At 38.6% G+C, this 19,145-nt stretch overlaps 1 long non-coding RNA gene across 2 annotated transcripts; it reads right to left on the reverse strand.

Annotated features, from left to right (window-relative positions):
* Positions 1-399: 399 nt before the first annotated feature.
* LOC133735450 (uncharacterized) lies at positions 400-2,260 on the reverse strand. Of its 2 annotated transcripts, none has more exons than XR_009859034.1 (5): positions 1,979-2,260; positions 1,668-1,743; positions 1,502-1,563; positions 747-837; positions 400-456 (listed from the first exon to the last, which is right to left on the reverse strand). It is a non-coding gene; the product is annotated as an uncharacterized LOC133735450 (long non-coding RNA). The 2 variants fall into 2 exon arrangements; XR_009859033.1 differs by having other exon boundaries at positions 404-475.
* Positions 2,261-19,145: the final 16,885 nt, after the last annotated feature.

Below are 19,145 nucleotides of genomic sequence, written 5' to 3' on the forward strand. Positions count from 1 at the left end.
ATGACAAAAACAGATTCAGTGTTTTGAGTATAGCTGCAAATGCACACAGTAAATTTAATTGAAGAAGCACACATCAAAAATTAATCTTTATCAACCAGATAAAAATCCAACAAACTAATGCTTCTCCTCTGTTACTTCACTCAGTAAATACTAAATATTTGTTGAAGTAAGAGGTTCTATCCCAAAGCAATCAGTCCAGTTTCTCAATTGGCTTTGAATTAAGATCAACTGTCAAATAGAATTTAAAGATAGCAATTTGACCTCTCTACCAGATAGAAAATTGATCTCTAAATCAGTAATATAACATGGATCTGTTAGACCTCCAAATATTGAATAATCACCAAAAATAAATAACAGACGATATTAAAATAAAAAAATAAAAAAAGAAGTCAGATTAACTACCTCTGTTGGCACTCGTACAATAGAAGAAGCAGCACCTCCAATAGCACCTGCAGTCTGATTGATGTCTGAATACCTGTTAAAATAACAATGGCTTGATCTTGTACACTGAAAGTTATACTATTCCATACTATTACCCATCACTATTACAATGAGAAGTGGATGTTAAGTGACTCAAGATAGTTCTACTACCAAACCATCAGTCTACTTAAGCAATTATTATTACTATTATTACTATACAAACAAAAAATTAATAATATGTGTCTGTGATAGATATTGTAGCTATCTAATAAACCTTCCTCAAATATGATGACACAAAATCAGATATGGAAAATTAGGTAACATACCAAATGAACTAAAGCACTGAAATTTTCTGGGAGTGACTTCAACAATTTCTGCTTCGTAGGTTCATATACACCAACAAATATAGCAGAAGCCCTGTGAGGAAAAGGAATTCTGTCAACCACATGACATTAAATAAGAAAACTTCAGCAATTAAAAGAATTTTGATAATGTAAATAACTATGCACTCCTCCTGTACTATAGTTTCAATTACAAACCAGACACAATTGATAAACTCCACAGTTTCCATCATGGATAAAATCCATGTGATAAAATTTAAATGTCTTCTTTATGGAACCAAGCCCAAAAAGAATTCAAATGTTCCATGTTTTTTGGTGATAAACAGATTAGCATTAGAGATGTAATAGCCATAGAAATCAAAGTGAGTACATGAGAGCACACGCATTTACAAATCACAATTTCAACAAAGGCCAAGTTTATCAGTATTCAAAGCTTTGTACTATCCGATAACAGAAGCCAATATCCATTAAGTGTGTGTACATGTAGTGAGACACCAAATTGGCTTTGAAATTTAATCCTTTTTTTTTTCCTTTCTTTGTGAATGTGTTGAATGAGAAACATAAAGAAAGGAGAAAACACATCGAATTAATTTGGGGGAATAAGGAATTAACAAAAGAGAGAAACAACAGAAGCTTCCGTTTTGACCAATTTCAAATTTCAGCAATCAATCATTATCCAGGTAAAGAGATTCAGCTCGTTCTAATCGGTGTTATAAATCGATCAAGAATCTTTTATATACCTTTTCCAAAACAAACACAGATTGATTCGCCGTCCCCTCTTTTGTACCTCAGTGTTTCAACTCTGATAAAAAAAACATGAATTAGTTTCTAGGAATCACCAAGTCTAAGTTCACAGACAATTAGTAATCATATACACATCTGAACAGAGAGAAAGCAAAAGGGTACCCCAGAATTCCTAACAAGAGGGCAAACTTTGATCAGTCCCATTGTACAAAGCCAATTCTTCAACAGTGAACAATCTCTGCAAATATCAGCATCATCTAGATTATATATCCAAATATTCCAATGCAAACCAAAGATACATAACAAATCAAATATACGCTATTTGTGTTAGTGCGCAAAGCCCAGAAAAGCAAATATCCCATTTGATTTGTTGAAATAAAAGACCAATTCCCTGGAGTAAACCCAAGCCAAATCGAATCTTGGTTTTGATTAGCTCCCAAAACATGAAAAGAAGTGAGCTTTGAGCTTCTGACCTGTTTTGAGAGTGGAGATCGACAAGATGCAGTCCACAAAGCGAGAGACGGACAGATCTGATTGATTTCTGAGTATTAGAGTTTAGGGTCTGAGTGACGGATTGAATGTGCAGAAAGAGGAATAAAAATAGGAAGGAGGTGGAGCTGAACTAGCAGATGTCGACTTCGCAGATTGCTATGGTTGACTTCGTTGTCCGGATTGGATGGAGTGAGCGGGATATAGCAGATGGAGGAAGCGGGAACGAGAACGATGTTTATGACCCTAAAAACCTAAAAAGCTTTCCCGACATGTTTAATTTTGGCACCAAGATCCCGCCTATATCCACCCAAAAGTTAAAAAAAAAAAAAAAGTATAAAATTTCATTTTGCGACGGCACGTTTTACCGTAGTTAAAAGTAGAGAAATTTAGCGACGGAAAGAATATGCTGTAGCAATTTAAGGCACATTTATGCGACGGCGACGCTATGTCGTGGCAAATCATTTTTCTCTTTGCGACGCCACTTTTGCCGTAGCAAATTTTTGATCAATGGCGACGGCATTCTAACGCCGACGCTAACTGATGAAGCTAATTGAATTCTTTTTTGAAGTGTCCGTACCGTCCGCACGGTACGGATTTTCCTTTTTCCCTCACTTTCCGATCACATTTTCACATCTTAACCGTTCAATTTTTAGGTCCTAATGTATAGATCACCTCTGCAAAATTTCAGCCAATTTGGTGATCGTTAAGGCATCCAAAACTGCAAATTACAACAATGTACAAGAACGGTTCCAGTTCGACAGATTCGGTTCGTTCGTGTAAATTGTAGTTTTGGATGCCTTAACGATCACCAAATTGGCTGAAATTTTGCAGAAATGATTTATATATTAGGACCTAAAAACTGAACGGTAAAAATCAAAATATGTGATCAGAAAGTGGCTGAAAACTGGAAATCCGTATCGAAATTTTGGTACGGACGTTCACACCTAAGAAAAATCCTATATATATATATGGCCCGAATTCATGCATGCATGGTCATATCAAGCAGATTTCTCATGAACAAAATATCAAATGTCATGTATAATATTAATTATATGTTTCTACTTGATGGAGTGCGTACATACAAGGTAACAAATTAAAATACACAGATAATAAGGAGGTCCTTAGACCATCTCCAACGGAGAGTTCAAATCCACGTGGCGTGCCCAACGGTAATAATTGATTGATGAAGCACTTCTCCAACCCATATGTCATACCAAGGTTCTAAATCTCTGCGATATTTCCGATATATCCCCCGATATCTCTTTTTTTCGACGGACCGATATATCTAGGGGGTAAATATCTTATCTGTCACCGTTTCTGCGAAATTTCTCCCACATCGTCAAATATCCCCGATATATTAGATATTTGCGATATGTCCCGATAAAGTGAAGAAATATCTGTAAAATTTGAGGTAAAAATAAAAAAAAACTCAGTAATTCTCTAAATGAAAATCTGTGTGAAGAGAGATTTCCTAAAGGCAAATTTGAGTGAGGAGAAATCCCCTCAAGGTGAGTAGAAAATCCCCTCAAGGCGAATCTAGGTGAGGAAAAAATATCCGCTGTTCTGGATCCCGTGTGCTGCCCACTGCATCGATTTGATATTTGAAGATATCGGGAAGCAAGAGATTGTTTCCACTGTCGTCAAATGGGCTCAAAGTGTAACTAACTACATCTACAATCATGGTTGGGTACTGGCTGAAATGAGGAGCATCACGAAGGGAGATTTATTCGACCGGGTAAAACTCGATTTGCGACAAATCACATTGCCATCGACAATATTTTGAAGAAGAAATCTGATTTGAGAAAATTGTTTACAAGTAGCGCATGGAATGAGAATGCAGCGAGCAGGACCAGAGATAGCAAAAGGATAGAAAAAAGAGTCCTCGATGGGACATTTTGGGATGGCATGGAAGCAGTCCATAAAATTTATAAGCCATTGTATGAGATTCTTCGAATTGTTGACACAGAAATTCAGCCAACCATGCCAATATTATATGATATGTTTGAAAGAGTGAAACAACAAATATCACAGATGAGAGGAAAGAAATGGGTGCTTAAAATCATAAATGATCGATGAGATAACACATTAAGTCAACCATTGTATGCAGCAGGTATTATTTCTCTATCTCGAAATACGTTTGTATCTTGATAATTACTTAGTTAGATCTATATTATATATCTTTTTGGTTTCTTGTTTGTAGCACATTTCTTAAACCCAAATTTTCATTATCGACATGATGTTGGTTATAGCCCACGTTCCACAAACTCTCTGGCAACAGTTGTCGAACAATTTAACATAAATGGAGAAATTACGGATACATTTGTGGATGAGGTAACTTCTTATTGATGACAACCTTAAAAAATTTTGGGATTAGAAATGACTAATTTTCAAATGGTTAATGCAGATTGTATGCTTTAGAGATGCAAAGGAATCATTTGGGTCAACCATAGCAAGAAAAACAAGAGAAACCAGAAATACAGGTTTGTGGTATATCCGTATATGTATACATTAAAACACACACATACACACACATATAATTTCTTTAATAGAAAATGTTGATCTATTATAGCAGTAACTCATTGTAGTAGCTTTACAGCTGATTGGTGGACACAATGTTGGTATTCTGCACCAAACATGCAGAAAATTGCAATGCGTATTTTGGCACAAACGGCTTCTTCTTCTGCGTGTGAGAGAAATTGGAGTACATTTGCTATTATTCATACCAAGCAAAGGAACCGTTTGGCATATCAGAAGTTGGAAAAACTTGTATACTGCTACTACAACATGAAGCTGCAGCTACGAGATAAACAGGTAAAGAATAATGTGGTCAATGAAAACAACTATATAGATCTACTTCATGTTGCAAGCGAGCCGCTTGATAATGGCATTGATCCACTTCATGATTGGATTATGCCTGCACACCTCGATGATGAAGCTGGAAGACCTCTTCCACAAGTTGTAGAAACTGCAACTAATGCTGGAATCAAGGTAGAGAGAGTCTTATCTGAAGAAGTTGTTAAAAACCCAGAAGATAATTCAGATAGTGATGATGCGTGGGGTGGTACAGCAACTCCAGATAGTTCTGATGATGGTGGAGAGGGTGGAAGCGGAACAGGTGGTGGAGGTGAAAGATATGAATATGGACAATCTTCTGTGGGTGGAGGATTCCAATTTACCTGTGAAGGTAATTTTGATCATGCCACCCAAGATGAAGACCACGGAGTGAGAACAGCTGGTCATGGTGCTCAAGAGAAGACCCGATATGGGAGGAGGACTAGAGGTGCAACTGATGATCAAAGTACCCCATCTGATGTTTCTTCAATTGCCTTAAGTTTTGACTCTATCAGTTTAGGCACAGAGCGCAGTGGGATCTCAAATGAATCTCATGAAGGCAACAATCAATTTGGTTATGATGCTTATGGATATAATCAATATGGAGAAGTATATAATCAGTCATCTAGTTGAGTTCATCCTTATTATCCCCTTATAGGGGAAACAGTCGGCAGCTCTAAAGAGATCTATAACTATCATGTTCATCACTACAATTCGCACTATATGGGTCATATGTCTTGGTCTGATTATTGCATTTTCGTAGACCAGCGAGCGGCTTTTCAACCGCCTAGAGTCTCTTTTTGGATGTAGATGAAGTTGACATTCATATGTATTTATATGTAGTTTTAAATTTCTAATAAATTGACTATTTTCAAAAACGATATTTTCGTACACTGTATCCCCGATATATCCGATATCTCACTTTTTCAAAGTACCGATAGATATGAAAATACTGATATTTAAAACCTTGTGTCATACACACGTGGATTTGACATAGAGCCCTCCACTGTCAAATTTGACAGACGCAGCTCCCTCTGTCTTTTATTTTTTTTATTATTTCTTTCTTCTCGCCTCACTCTCTTCCCTTCTGCGTTCTCATCTCTCTCTCTCTCTCTCTCTCTCTCTATTTACCCAACTATGCATGAAACCAGAGATCAGATCTTATTTCCTTTCCAGTTCTGATCTTATTTCCTTTCTATAATTATGGGCTTCTAAGCCTTTGCCTTGTTTCTAATGAAAGAAGATGGAAACAAAACGATGAGAAGATAGATGTTTGTTTTTGATGATGGGATTTGGGTTTCTGAAAAGTGCAGCGAATCCGGAAATCGCTGGGTATAAAATGGTCTCTGAAAAGAGAACTAGGTGGATCAAGAACTAGGTGGCTAGGATGATTGATTAGTAATTGAAAAAAGAAGAAGTGAAAAACATGGAGAGAAACAGTCCAAACAGGAGAGGAAGATAGAGACAGAGAGAAAAAATTGATTTCCAAAGAGAACTACATAACGTCCACCGTCTTTGATCTACCTTATCCCAAGTTTACCTGATTTTCAAGTCCTTGATCTGCCTTATCCCAAGCTCTGATTTTCAGAAAGAACAGAGGAAAATAGAGAAAGAGAAGGAAGAACAGTAAAGAGAGAAACAGACGAGGAAGAGAGAGAGTAAGTAATAAACTAATAATATTTATTTGACCTATGGGTTGGTGTAGAGTTTCAATAAATGTCAAATTTCCATGTCATCCTTCAATTTTAAATTTGGCACAAGAAATTTAACCTATCCTCTGGAGATGCTCTTATGGAATCATACAGCTAACTTGACTGGACGAGCTCCAAAATAAATTGGTCCAAGTCGCATCATTTTCACATAGAAAGGTACTGCTCATACAAAATGTGCATGTCTTTATAATTTCAAATTTGTGAGGCACTGAGGCTTTGTCCAATAAACTAACAAACGTTCATCGAAAGAAAAAAAACGAACCTTCAAAATAACCCTACACTAACAAATCTTCTCTCATTAGCGATAAAAAGCTTAAACAAAGTCTATAGCTTGCTTCTCCATGACGAGCTAGTCTCTGAGGCTTAGCTTAAGAAGAAAAGCATGAACACTACCACAAATGGAACAGAACGCACACGAAGCAAAACCCTCAGTGCATCTCTTTATTTGTGAGTTGGGACTGGGGAGTAATGCTCGACATGGTACGTCAGAAATGTAGAGTGTTACCTACATTTGTATATTGCAATCTTCTTGATCTCCGGTTTATCGGAGTCCCCTATCACTCAAACGACATAAATCATCAATTTAATTGAATTTTTTAGTGCTTGAATTTTATCTATGAACCTTGATTACAAACTTGAAAGCGTTCGGCATAAGGAAAAACAAATTCATACAACCATAAGTCAAAGACTAAGATAAATCGAACCACATCCAAACTGATCATTCATTTATCAAATATACATGTCTCTCAAAACGACATAGATCATCAATCTAGTTGAATTTTCAGTACTCGAATTTTAATAATAGATTTTTTTTACAACTCGCTCAATTGTCATAAATCAAAAAGTACAACGAATCCAACCGCATCCAAAAACAAAAGATTTGCGAACTCAATTATTTTTGTCAGTCTCAAAAATTCACAAATGTTGTTCACGTTTTAAAATAAACAGTAAGACCACAGTCACGTAGGACCAATTATCTCGAAATTTGAAGGTGTCGGTCCACGTTCCACAGTTTTTTTTTTTTTTAAATTTGGGCGTGCCTAATCCACATTCCACGTTCCACAGTTGAGTTGGGACCGGTACGTAACGTTGGACACCATGCTTAAGCCTGGAGACTAAATCGTCAAAAAAAAAGCCTGGAGACTAGGCACGCGCGTTCCTCACCCCCGAACACTAGGGTGGGTCAGGGTCTGGATTTTATGACCAAATCTGGCCATCTTCAATAGAGTTGCAGAACTTATCCCAGTTTATGATTATGGACGCCCAATCAAAACGTACAGTTAGATAAGCGAGCCTGGCAGGTCCCGAAAAAATTATCCATCATTTTCCCGTTAATTAGTTTTAGTTAAGTGAAACAAAAACGACGACGAACCTAAATGGCAGTACTGTAACATGGCGCGTTGGATATATAACATAACATCCAAAAGAGTGAAAAGACCGATCGATGCTTTCGGAAATGGAACCCTAGCTAGCTAGCAAATCCCAGAACGACTGGATGTTGGAATTAAGCCTTTCAAAGTATCAATGACCATCTAAAGGTACCAAGCTAGGGTAGCAATTAAGTACCTGTTGCCTAAGATGTTGTGAAGCATGGTGATGAGGTCTTCTTCATCGTCTGAAATGGCCCCCGGGAGTCCAACCACCTTGGTCCAACAACCTAAAAAAAAAAAAAAAAGGGCCAGGAATCAACCACTTTGGGCATCAGGAGGATTAATCAGCACTGACCGTTTGGTGACTTTGGACTTCTGAATTTTACTCTTATGTACCCCGAGGCAGAAGCAATGGCATAGAAGGTCCTTAAAACATAAATACCTGTGAGCCTGAAACTTGAAGGAGAAAAAAAAAAAAAAAAAAAAGGAAACTATACAAATCTAAATACAATACACCACTATTAAGAGAAGACAATTATGCTGAAAATGTCAGGGAAAACAAGAGAAAAGATGAACATTTTCCACTATAAAACAATACCTATTTGCAAGATAGAACCAGAAAATCATAATGAGGGGGCCGGAATTAACCTTATGTTGTCAATTTCTTCCCCTCGAGTTCTTGTTCTTTTGATGCTCTATACATATATTGATGGAATGGATAGGAATTTTTGTGTATGGCTCACTATCGAACCAAACAAAATATAATATGCCTACAAAGACTATTTAGAAGGTAATTGAAGTATGGCTAATCAAAACTTCGAAAAGATAGAGTTTATAACAATTACATTAATTGATGGTTACATAAGCATGACCCACAATTAGAGTCTCATTCTTGATTTTGAGAAGTTAATTGCTGCTAGTTTGTTCTAGTTTGTCTCTTCCCTTTGCTGAGTTAATAGGCTTGATTTGAGAAATTTGATTACATATATTAAATTTTTTTTTCCTTCAAAAATTGGGATGGGCTGCAGCATAGCCCAGACCCACCCTAGTTCCGTGCCTCTGCCCTTTCGTCATGTTGTGTACCTCTAACAAAAATGAACACCCTTGCAAATCTTGGCTCTTTCAAATTTATAACAAAAAAAAAATTTAAAAATTCTAGTTCCGCTCTTTTAAATATCCTAACGCTAGTCTTTCAAATGCAAGTGTTAACAAGGCCAAGGTTTTTTTTTCTCTATTATTGCATATAATATTAAGGGTGGTTCTAGTTAAAGCTCTAAATTTAATATTTAAACCTCTCTTAATCTTTGAAATTTTTTACTTCCTATCACGCCCCTATAGATTACTGAAAAGGAAAAAAAAAACAAACCAATTGCACCCAGGTCTCTTAAGAACAGAAGCCCATTTGACAGATCTCTCTCTCTCTCTCTCTGAGCACACATCTTTCTTTGCATTGTTGTTGCCTTGTTGGTCAATCCAACTTGCAAGATGATCGAATAAGATGATTTGCTGAATTTGGATCATAATATTCCGTAAGATACTAATCCAAATAGTCACTATCTTTTTGAGTTTAAATTCAAACACCAATTAATTTCTCATTAATCTAGTAGAATAGGAGTAATGATGTTTTTTTTTTTTTTTTTTTTTTTTGGCATTGAAGAAACATTACAGAGGAAACAAAACAAAGGAAAGAACCAAAGCAACAAACAAAGAAACTAAGAAAGCAAAAAAACTCCAAAGGCACAGCTAAGGAGGGGGAGCCGCAGCATCGAAGAGCAAAATACGCATAAGGGAGGGGGGAGGATTGGAGTACCAATCAACATGACACACCCTGCGTAAAGCCATGGAAGCCACAAGATCAGCAGCACCGTTGGCTTTTCAACTGACCCAACGCCAGTTAACACGATGGAAGCGGCCGGCAAGAGCTCGTATACGAGCAACAATTGGGGAAGCCGTCCAGCCCACCGTAGAAAGGGGATTTTGCAGAGCCGAAATCAGAGATAATGAATCAGATTCCAGCAGTAGAGAAGAGAGGGAGAGGGAGGAGGCTGCGATGAGGCCAAGCTCAATAGCCATAGCTTCAGCAGCCAAAGGAGAGGAAGAGAAGTCAAACCTGGAGGAGCCCCCCACAATGATTCCAGATGGATCACGAATCACCACCGCCAAACCACAAGAGTGCGAATCTTCATCCCAAGCCGCATCCGTATTAATTTTAAGAGAACCACATTGAGGGGCAGACCAATGGGTCTCCCTGGTAGACAGATCAGCGACGCCAGAGTGTCGTGGGGGAAGCAGCTTGGGAGGGATCTGAAGGAATTCCCCTGATGCAGCGAAGGCTAGGGAAGCGACAATCGAAGGATTATAAGGAACTTGCTTGAAAATGAGATTACACCTGTATTTCCAAATATACCACAAGAGGAAAGCAACATGGGTGGGGAAATGAGCATCATCCAGAGCTAAACCATTGTCAGAATTGAACAGCGCCAACAACCAATTGTCAAAGGTGGTAATTCCTTGAGTGTCGATACGGTAGGTGAGAGGATGAGAAAACCAGGTCAGAATAACCAGAGGACAGAGAAGTAACCCATGTTCAATCGTCTCCGGATTAGAGTCACAGAGAGGACATATAGAAGAAGTAGTCAAGTGTCTTCTAAACCTGTTTGAGTTCGTAGCCAAAATGTTGGATGCAGCACGCCACAAGAAGAACTTGATTTTGGATGGGGCACGAAGTTTCCAAATCCACTTCCAGACTTGAGGATGAATTTGGTGAGACTGATGGGGGTGACAAATGAGAGTGGGAATGGACCTTGAAACGGCAAATTTATAACCAGATTTGACTGTGTACTCCCCCAAAGTGGATGCAGACCAAATGAGCTTGTCTGAGTCAAGAGGGGGCCCAAATTGTGTAGCACGGATAGCACTGATTACCTCAGACGGAAGAAGTACTTGTAAGGCGGGCAGATTCCACACATTTGCAGATCTGTCAATGAGTGAGGAGACCGGCGTAAATGGAGCATGAGGGGGCATAAGGGAACTTAGATTAAAGTTCGGATGTCGTGGAATCCAATTGTCACGCCAAAAATTGACACACACCCCAGAACCGATTTGCCAAAGAGAGCCAGCAGCAAGGAGAGATCTACCCTCCATCAAACTAGACCACGCCCAAGAAGGGGACGGACCTCGAACTGCATGGAGAAATGAACAGTGTGGGAAGTACAAACTTTTCAAAACCCGAGCCCATAGCGCTTGAGGATTGGATAATAGACGCCACCCTTGCTTAGCTAGGAGAGCAATGTTGAAATCTGCAAGGTTGCGGAAGCCAAGACCTCCAACAGATTTTGGGAGGCCAAGCATATCCCAATTCTTCCAGTGAATACCCGACTTGGATGCACCACTCCCCCACCAGAAATTGGCCAATGAGGAAGAAATCTTATTACATACCGTTTTGGGAAACTTGAAAACGGTCATAGGATACGCTGGAACAGCAAGCGCGACCGCTTTAATCATGGTCTCCTTCCCTGCCTGAGATAAGGTTGAAAGGTTCCAGCCCTCAATTTTTTTATCAATTCTCTCTCTCACATAATTCAGAGCAGAAATCTTTGATCGACCCCAAATGGTAGGAAGACCCAAATACGAACCCGGATTCGTCACAGCTTTCATCCCCAAGATATGGCTAATGAGATGAACAATCTCCGGTCTTGTGTTGGGACTAAAGTATAAGGAGGACTTGTGAAGATTAATTGATTGACCAGAAGCAGTGCAATACATATGAAGAGTGTCAGATAATACCTCACAATTGTATAAGGTGGCCTTGAGGAAGAAAATGGAATCATCAGCAAAGAAGAGGTGACTAACTTCTGGGCCATCCAGACCAAGCTTAACAGCGTCAAGAAGACGGTTATTGCAGATTCTTCTAATCATTGACGAAAGAACATCGTTGATGAAAAGAAAAAGAAAAGGGGAAAGTGGGTCACCCTGTCTCAATCCCCTTGTAGGCCTGAACTTCCTGCCAGGAGTACCATTGACCAACACAGCCATAGAAACAGAAGTGACACAGGCCATCACTAATCGGACCCAAGAAGGATGAAACCCTAATTTTAGTAAAACCAATTCCAGAAACTTCCAGTCGACGCGGTCATATGCTTTGTTCATGTCAAGCTTTAGAGCAAACTCACCATCCGAACCAGATTTTAGAAGCTTAAGATGGTGGAAACATTCATGAGCAACAAGAATATTGTCTTGGATTTGTCTCCCAGAAACAAAGGCAGATTGGTTTTCGGAAATGAGTTCCGGCATGAAAGGACGAAGTCGGTTGGAAATGATTTTTGTAAGAATTTTGTATGCAAAGTTACACAGAGCAATAGGGCGAAATTGGGAAGCATGCTCAGGGGTTTCCACTTTTGGGATGAGAGCAATAAAGGTGCAGTTAAACTGATCAGGCAGAGACCTAGCTGAAAAGGAATGAGAAGTGGCCTCTTTGACTACAAGCTTGACAATATCCCAATAGGACTGGTAAAAGGTACCTGAAAATCCGTCAGGGCCAGGGGCCTTAAGCGCACCAAGTTGAAAGACCGCATCCCTCACTTCTTGAAGAGTAGGGTCCAAGATATTGAAACCAGATCTTTATTGCTTCGCCTTTTAATCTTTTAAGTAAAGAACAATCATACATGCATGATTGCATGGGCACAGGCTTTACTCTTAGTTTGTTTTATTTGATGCCAATATGGTAATACCCAGCTTGTTAGTTTGGGCCACCATCTAGATGGAATTGAATTCAAGATTTCAAGCCAACTGATAGCATGTTTATGAATATGACTAGATCGATCTAAACAAAATTAAAAAGAGGGAGAAAATTGGTAGTTTAGTGTGGAAATATTGAAGAGGAGGTACAAATATAAACTTTTGTTGTCTAACTAGAACCACTCTAATATTAATTGTATTTTTATGTAACTGGAAGTAACAAATTAGATTTACTAGGTGCATTATCATATACATGATCTTATATGACCGGTGTTGACATCTCCTTCAAATATAAGAGCCGAATAGCCTCACATCAGAAAATTATTGTCTGTCTCAGGCTACACTAAGTAGATTTCTTCCTTAAATTACATTGAACAAGTACTTTTAAGATAAATCCTCACACATGGGAAGTATTATCAACCAGCTCAATCTAATTGCTTATAACACATTCAATCTTCATTATATAAGTTCATGAGTTACTCTAAGTTTTGCAAAGAAAACGATAAATTTATGGCCGAAGAATTTTTTTTTATCAGATGACCCATCTGTAGATACTTTGTTGTAAGGCCATGAGCCCATGACATAGGGTCAAGGCCTCTTTTAGATTGTCTTAAGTAAGCGAAGTACTTAGATTAGAATGCTTTTATTTTTGTATTTCTTTTTAGTTCATGCACGAATTTTCTTTTTCAATATAAAATGCGGTGATTAAAAGCAATTAGTCCAGCATACTTTAGAGTTTCGATCATCTCTAATATAGTAATTTTATTTTTAATTTTATTATATTTTCTTTATAAAAAAATAGAAGCGAAGGAAATTACAAAGCAAAAATCTTTGTGAAGCAATGAAATCGAATTTGAAAGCTTACAAATAGTAAAAATGAGTCTTAAATTTGTTAAAACATCTGTAGTGAAATTTGCTTCAAAATTGACGTAGATAAAATTGATTTGTTCAAATCGAGCAGCTAACTATATAATCACTTTAATGGTACTTCAAATACGCCAAAGAGTAGCTAGCACGTTTGTTGTTCACTTAATGTAAAACTCAATTGGAAAGTTTGAATCACTCTTAACTTGAAATTTCTTTGATGCTCGTAAACAGCTTAAGCATAAACAGTTGGATTACTCTCGTGTTGAACAGTTATACAAGTGTATTTAAGTAATTGTCACCACCTGATGTAGCCTTGCTTAGCCAGGAGACCCTTTAACTACCACTAATTTCTGATGAATTATTATGTGGTCGTACTACGTGTCACTGTCATGTGGTAATTTAAGTCAATAATATCACTCGAATTTGGTGAGAACCATGCAGGGGGTGAAAATAATAATAATAATAAAATTAAATTAAGAGACCATTTAGAAATAACTGCAAGACATACGGGCCAATAACATTAACCCGAACCACTAAGTGTACCATGGTCCTGAACCGTATTATAATTTCCCCCACTTTCTTGTTTCTGCGTCTCTCTCTTATGAAATAAGCAATAAAAAAAAAAGGAGGAAATAATAGCTGTCTGTTTTAGCAAAGCTCTTGCACTCAAAACGAAGCCGACACATTGCTAACTCGTCACCTCAAACTTCCATCTGAGACTGAATGACCCACCTCACCTTCTCTCTGTCACTCTGAGAGTTTGCAACAGAAGCAAAGCAAAGTAGTAATGGCAATGGCGACATGGGTTCTTTTGGCTTCTCTTCTTGTTGTCTCTGTTTCTGTTGCTACTCAAAGTTAGTCTCTTTCAAATCGAAGTTTGTTTCTTTATGCATATTGTTTATAGGACAATGTGACCCTGCAAACTTCAGATTTGGAACTTATATCCAAAACCCCCCTATTTTTGGACCTCTCATTAGGGCAATTAATTTGGTCATTATTGTGGCGGTAAATATCGGTCATGAAAGCGACAATGATTATGGTCTTAAGTACGATAGTAAACGCGCAATGATTACGATTATAAGTGCGCATTGAATGACTGTTGTAAATGCGCAATGAATGACCGTCTCATAAAAGTAGAGGTAATGAAGGCTTGTCCTCCAAGTAAATTGTCGCCTATATAAAGAAAGCTTGACGTCCAGTTAATCAATCTCATTCTGATTCTTTCTAGACTTAAACAATTATTGATTTAGGCATCGGAAAGTTTTCTGCAGGTAGCCTCCTCCTCCTCTTGCAGCCGACGGTCAAACTTCAAGTCAATGCTCAAAAGAAACTTCTCGATCATTCCAAGTCAGCTCTTGCTCCAGTCCGCATTCATTGGAAAATCAAAATTCTCTTCGAATTTTTTTGTCACCAACAAAAAGTCAATGTGGGGGATATATACAATGTGAGTTGCAGACCAGTTCACAAAAGAAGAGAGGCAAAGCATTTAAAGATTTATATTACTCTCTTGCTGTGAACTTTACACCCAACAAATACAAAAGGAGTAAATAAAAACATTAAGGGTCCTTGACCAAAAGCCCCAAAATGAGCCAAAGTTATCTCACTTACCCCAGCAAGAGATTTTTATTCCTACTAACCCAATTTAAAACGAAATAACTATTATGCCCTCAATCTAATTAATGAATTACATGCCATGCCACTCTCTCTCATCTCTCTCATCCCGATCTCTATCTCTTCTCTATTCTCTCCTCTCTCCTCTTTCTCTCTCTCCAGACTAGTCTTTCTCTCCATATCGACGTCGGCGACCTGCTGCATCTCCTCCCTTCACCTGAATCTACATCGCCACCTTCTCCGGCGAGCTGCTTCAAAGCTCCAACGACAGAGATGGGCTCGGATTGCAGATCATTGTCGGTGCAGTCTCTCTCGCAGGGTCGCCTTCTCCTCCGGCAAGGATTTCCTGATAACCGTGACTTCTTCGTCGAATTCGCCCTCATTCTCTGGCCACACTATCCGATCGAGGTCTGAATTTTGCAGAAACTATTTTGTTGAAGCTTTGCGAAATGGAACCGTGGAAGGGTTACAATCTCCGGCGTCTCTATCTCTCTCTCTGTCGAGCTTCGTATCAAGGTCAGCGAGGAAGAGAAAAGCGTCGGTGGCTACTCCGACGAGGATTAGAGGTTCGGAGAGGTGAGAGAGGTCGGCGTCCTGATTAGATCCGGTGGTTTTGGTTCGACTATTGATTGGGGTGCCCAGAACATTTTCTTGGTGCCCAAACCAAGTAATGGGACAGTAGGAAAGAAAAAAAATTTTGAATGTCTATTGGGGGGCAATAAACATCTATTGGAGGGCAATAGACGTTTTGAATTTATATAATCTCTTCGTTTTTTTCTTTAATCAAAGTTTTATTTGTCTAATTTTATGAAGATTAATTCTCATTCCGGCGACCGAAAATTCTATTGGGGGGCAATAGACATCTATTGGAGGGCAATAAACTTCTATTGGGGGGCAATACATGGCTGATAGACGTCTATTGGGGGGTAATAGAGGTCTATTGGGGGGCAATACATGGCTGATAGTCGTGTATTGGGGGGCAATAGACATCTATTGGGAGGCAATAGACCTCTATTACCCCTCTTTTAGGGAGCAATAGATGTCTATTGGGGTAAAAAAGACCTTTCCGGTGAGATTTCCAGCAAATTCCGGTGGGCGGCAGCCGGTGATCGGATTCCGGCGACCGGAATCCGGCGAAAGTTGACCGGTGATCGGCTCCGGCGAAGTCTCCTATGGTTTCTCTCTCTTCCATTTTCTCTCTCTCTCTCTCTCTCTCTCTCTCTCTCTAAGTAATAAAGGGGTGTCATTCAAAAAAAAAAAAGTAATAAAGGGGTGAGGGTAAAATGGTATTAAAAAAAATTAAAAAACAAAAAAAAAAACATAATGGGGTATTAGAGAAGACCTCCTTAGAGTGTTTTGAGTAAGAGGGAATTAAAAAAACTAAATGGGGTAAGTGGGAAAAAAATCCTTAAAAATGGGGTAAATGGACAAAACCCCAAATATTAATGCATGGGCCTAATCTAGATTGATATCACATGCTCTTGTTTAAATGTAATTGATAATATGAATACGACAGAAAGTGAATGTTGGTTTTGATCGGTTATTCAAAACATTAACTTCAATAGTCCTATGTGTTCATGTTCTTCATTAGTTCATTTTATGATTGTTTTTGTGTGTTTGGAGAACAAAGAAAATATAGATTGGTTTACAAGATTTAGTTTTCACAATTCTTGAATGATAGGATATATGCAATCTTCAGTAACTCTGATTTTAATCATGTTAAAATTAACTATATTTCTAACTAAGCCTATTCACCTCCTCTATGCTTGATATATAGGACATATCTATATATAATTGTACGTATTTAATTATTATTTTTCTTGTTGCGATTTTTCTTTCGATGAGGAACAAACATAATGAAATCTTTCATTTCAAGGGGGTCTTTAGTTTTTCTTTTATAGAAAAAAAATATTACTAAGTAATTGGAATGTTTATTTTCTAGAAACAAAATTGGACATTACTAGTATTTCATTTTAGACGTATCATAATTTAAAAAGGGTCCTTGTCCCATAGCACCAAAATAGACTAAAAGTAGTCCACTTACACCACCAACAAAATTTTGTTCCCACTAACCCCACTTGATAGCTAAATGACGATTTTAGGCTCCAAAAAATTAAAAATTACAGGTCTCCACTCTTATCTCTCTCGCCGACTCTCTCTCATCATCGATCTCTCTCTGCAAGGACGACGTCAACTCTCTCTCTCTCTGCAAGGACGTCGTCGAAGACTCCCTCTCATCACCGATCTCTCTCTCTCTGCAAGGAAGACGTCGACGACTCTCTCTCTCACTTTCTCTCTCATCACCGATCTCTTTCTCTGCGAGGACGTCGACGAAGACCCGAGGATCCATCTCTCTCTCTCTCTGCAAGGAGGAGGACCCCAACGCCGGCGACGAGGATCCATCTCTCTCTCTCTCACTCTCTCTCTGTGCAAGGACGTTATCGATGACGACGACAAGGATCTTAATTACAAAAGCTCCGAGTCCGATCCGAACCTTCTTCCCCGCACTAATCCCTCAGTCAGCCTTCTTCTCCGTTGTTTTCCAGCACCGACTTCGTCGTCGTCATCTTCGGCATCACCGGTGTCGTCGTCTCTAAGGCTGTGATTGATTGAATGATCTACTTTGGACCAGCTCGACCAGATGCAACTACTTTAGAGTCGGAGCTCCGAACACCGGCGAGAAACGCATCCGGCTTTTGACTTGGGTGCCCAGAGCATTTTCTGGGTGCCCAAATTGTTTTTTTTTTTTTTTTTGTAAAATGAGTGCAGAATTTAATTAATTAATTTATTTTGGTAAAGTGGGGGCAGAAGGCCCATAAGGAAAGATCAAAGAAAAAAAATATATCGGGGGGCAATAGACGTCTATTGGGGGGCAGTAGACATTTTGAATTGATGTAATCTTCTCGTTTTTTTTTCTTTAATCAAAGTTTTATTTGTCTAATTTTAAGAAATGAAGGGGTATTAGGGGGCAATAGATGTTTATTGGGGGGCAATACAGGTTTATTCAGGGGGAAATAAACCTCTCCGACCCCATATGAGATCTACAACAACCTCTTTGGAGACTTCCGGCGAGGTTTCATAAATCTCTATTGCCCCCCGCGTCTATTGGGGGGCAATAGAGGTTTATTGCCCCTCTATTCGGGGGCAATAGATATCTATTTGAGGGTAATAAACTTTTCCGGCGACCTATGAGATCTCGGACAACTTCTTTGGGGACCTCCGGTGAGGTTTTCAAAAAAGTCCGGTGGGCGGCGGCCGATGACCGGAATCCGGCGGCCGGTGACCTGATTCCGGAGAAAGTTGACCGGTGACCGGCTCTGGCGAAGTCTCCTATGGTTTCTCTCTCTCTTTCTCTCTCTCTCTCTCTAAGTAACAAAGGGGTGAGGGTAAAATGGTATTAAAAAAAATTAAAAAACAAAAAAAAAACCTTAATAGGGTATTAGGGAAGACCTCCTTAAAGTGTTTTGTGTAAGAGGGAATTAAAAAAACTTAATGGGATAAGTGGGAAAAAAACCCCTAAAAATGGGGTAAATGGACAAAAACCCTAAATCCAACTGTTTATGATTAAACTGTTTACGAGCATCAAAGAAATTTCAAGTTGAAGAGTGATTCCAACTTTCCAATTGAGTTTTACACTGCGGGAACAACAAATAGAGTAGCCCAGCACTTGGCGCATCCGAAATACCATTAAAGTGATTACATAATTAGCTGCTCGATTTGAATAAATCAGTCTTACCCACGTCATTTTTAAAGCATAGTTTACTGTAGATGTTTTAACAAATTTAAGACTCATTTTTACTATTTGTAAGCTTTCAAATTTGATTTTTTTTTTTTTTTTTCCGAATAAAGAGCTTGTGTAGCTGCCCTCAAGTTTTGATTAATAGAACTGTCAAATACAAAGGGGGGACATTGAGCCAAAACTTTTGATTACAAAAAGCACCTACAGTATTTCCCAAAATAATATCAGAAATCTCTACATAAGACATGTATTCTAACAAGCACCAACTAGTAAAGAGTGA

Source organism: Rosa rugosa, chromosome 3, assembly GCF_958449725.1.
Source record: "Rosa rugosa chromosome 3, drRosRugo1.1, whole genome shotgun sequence".
Classification (NCBI taxonomy): domain Eukaryota; kingdom Viridiplantae; phylum Streptophyta; class Magnoliopsida; order Rosales; family Rosaceae; genus Rosa; species Rosa rugosa.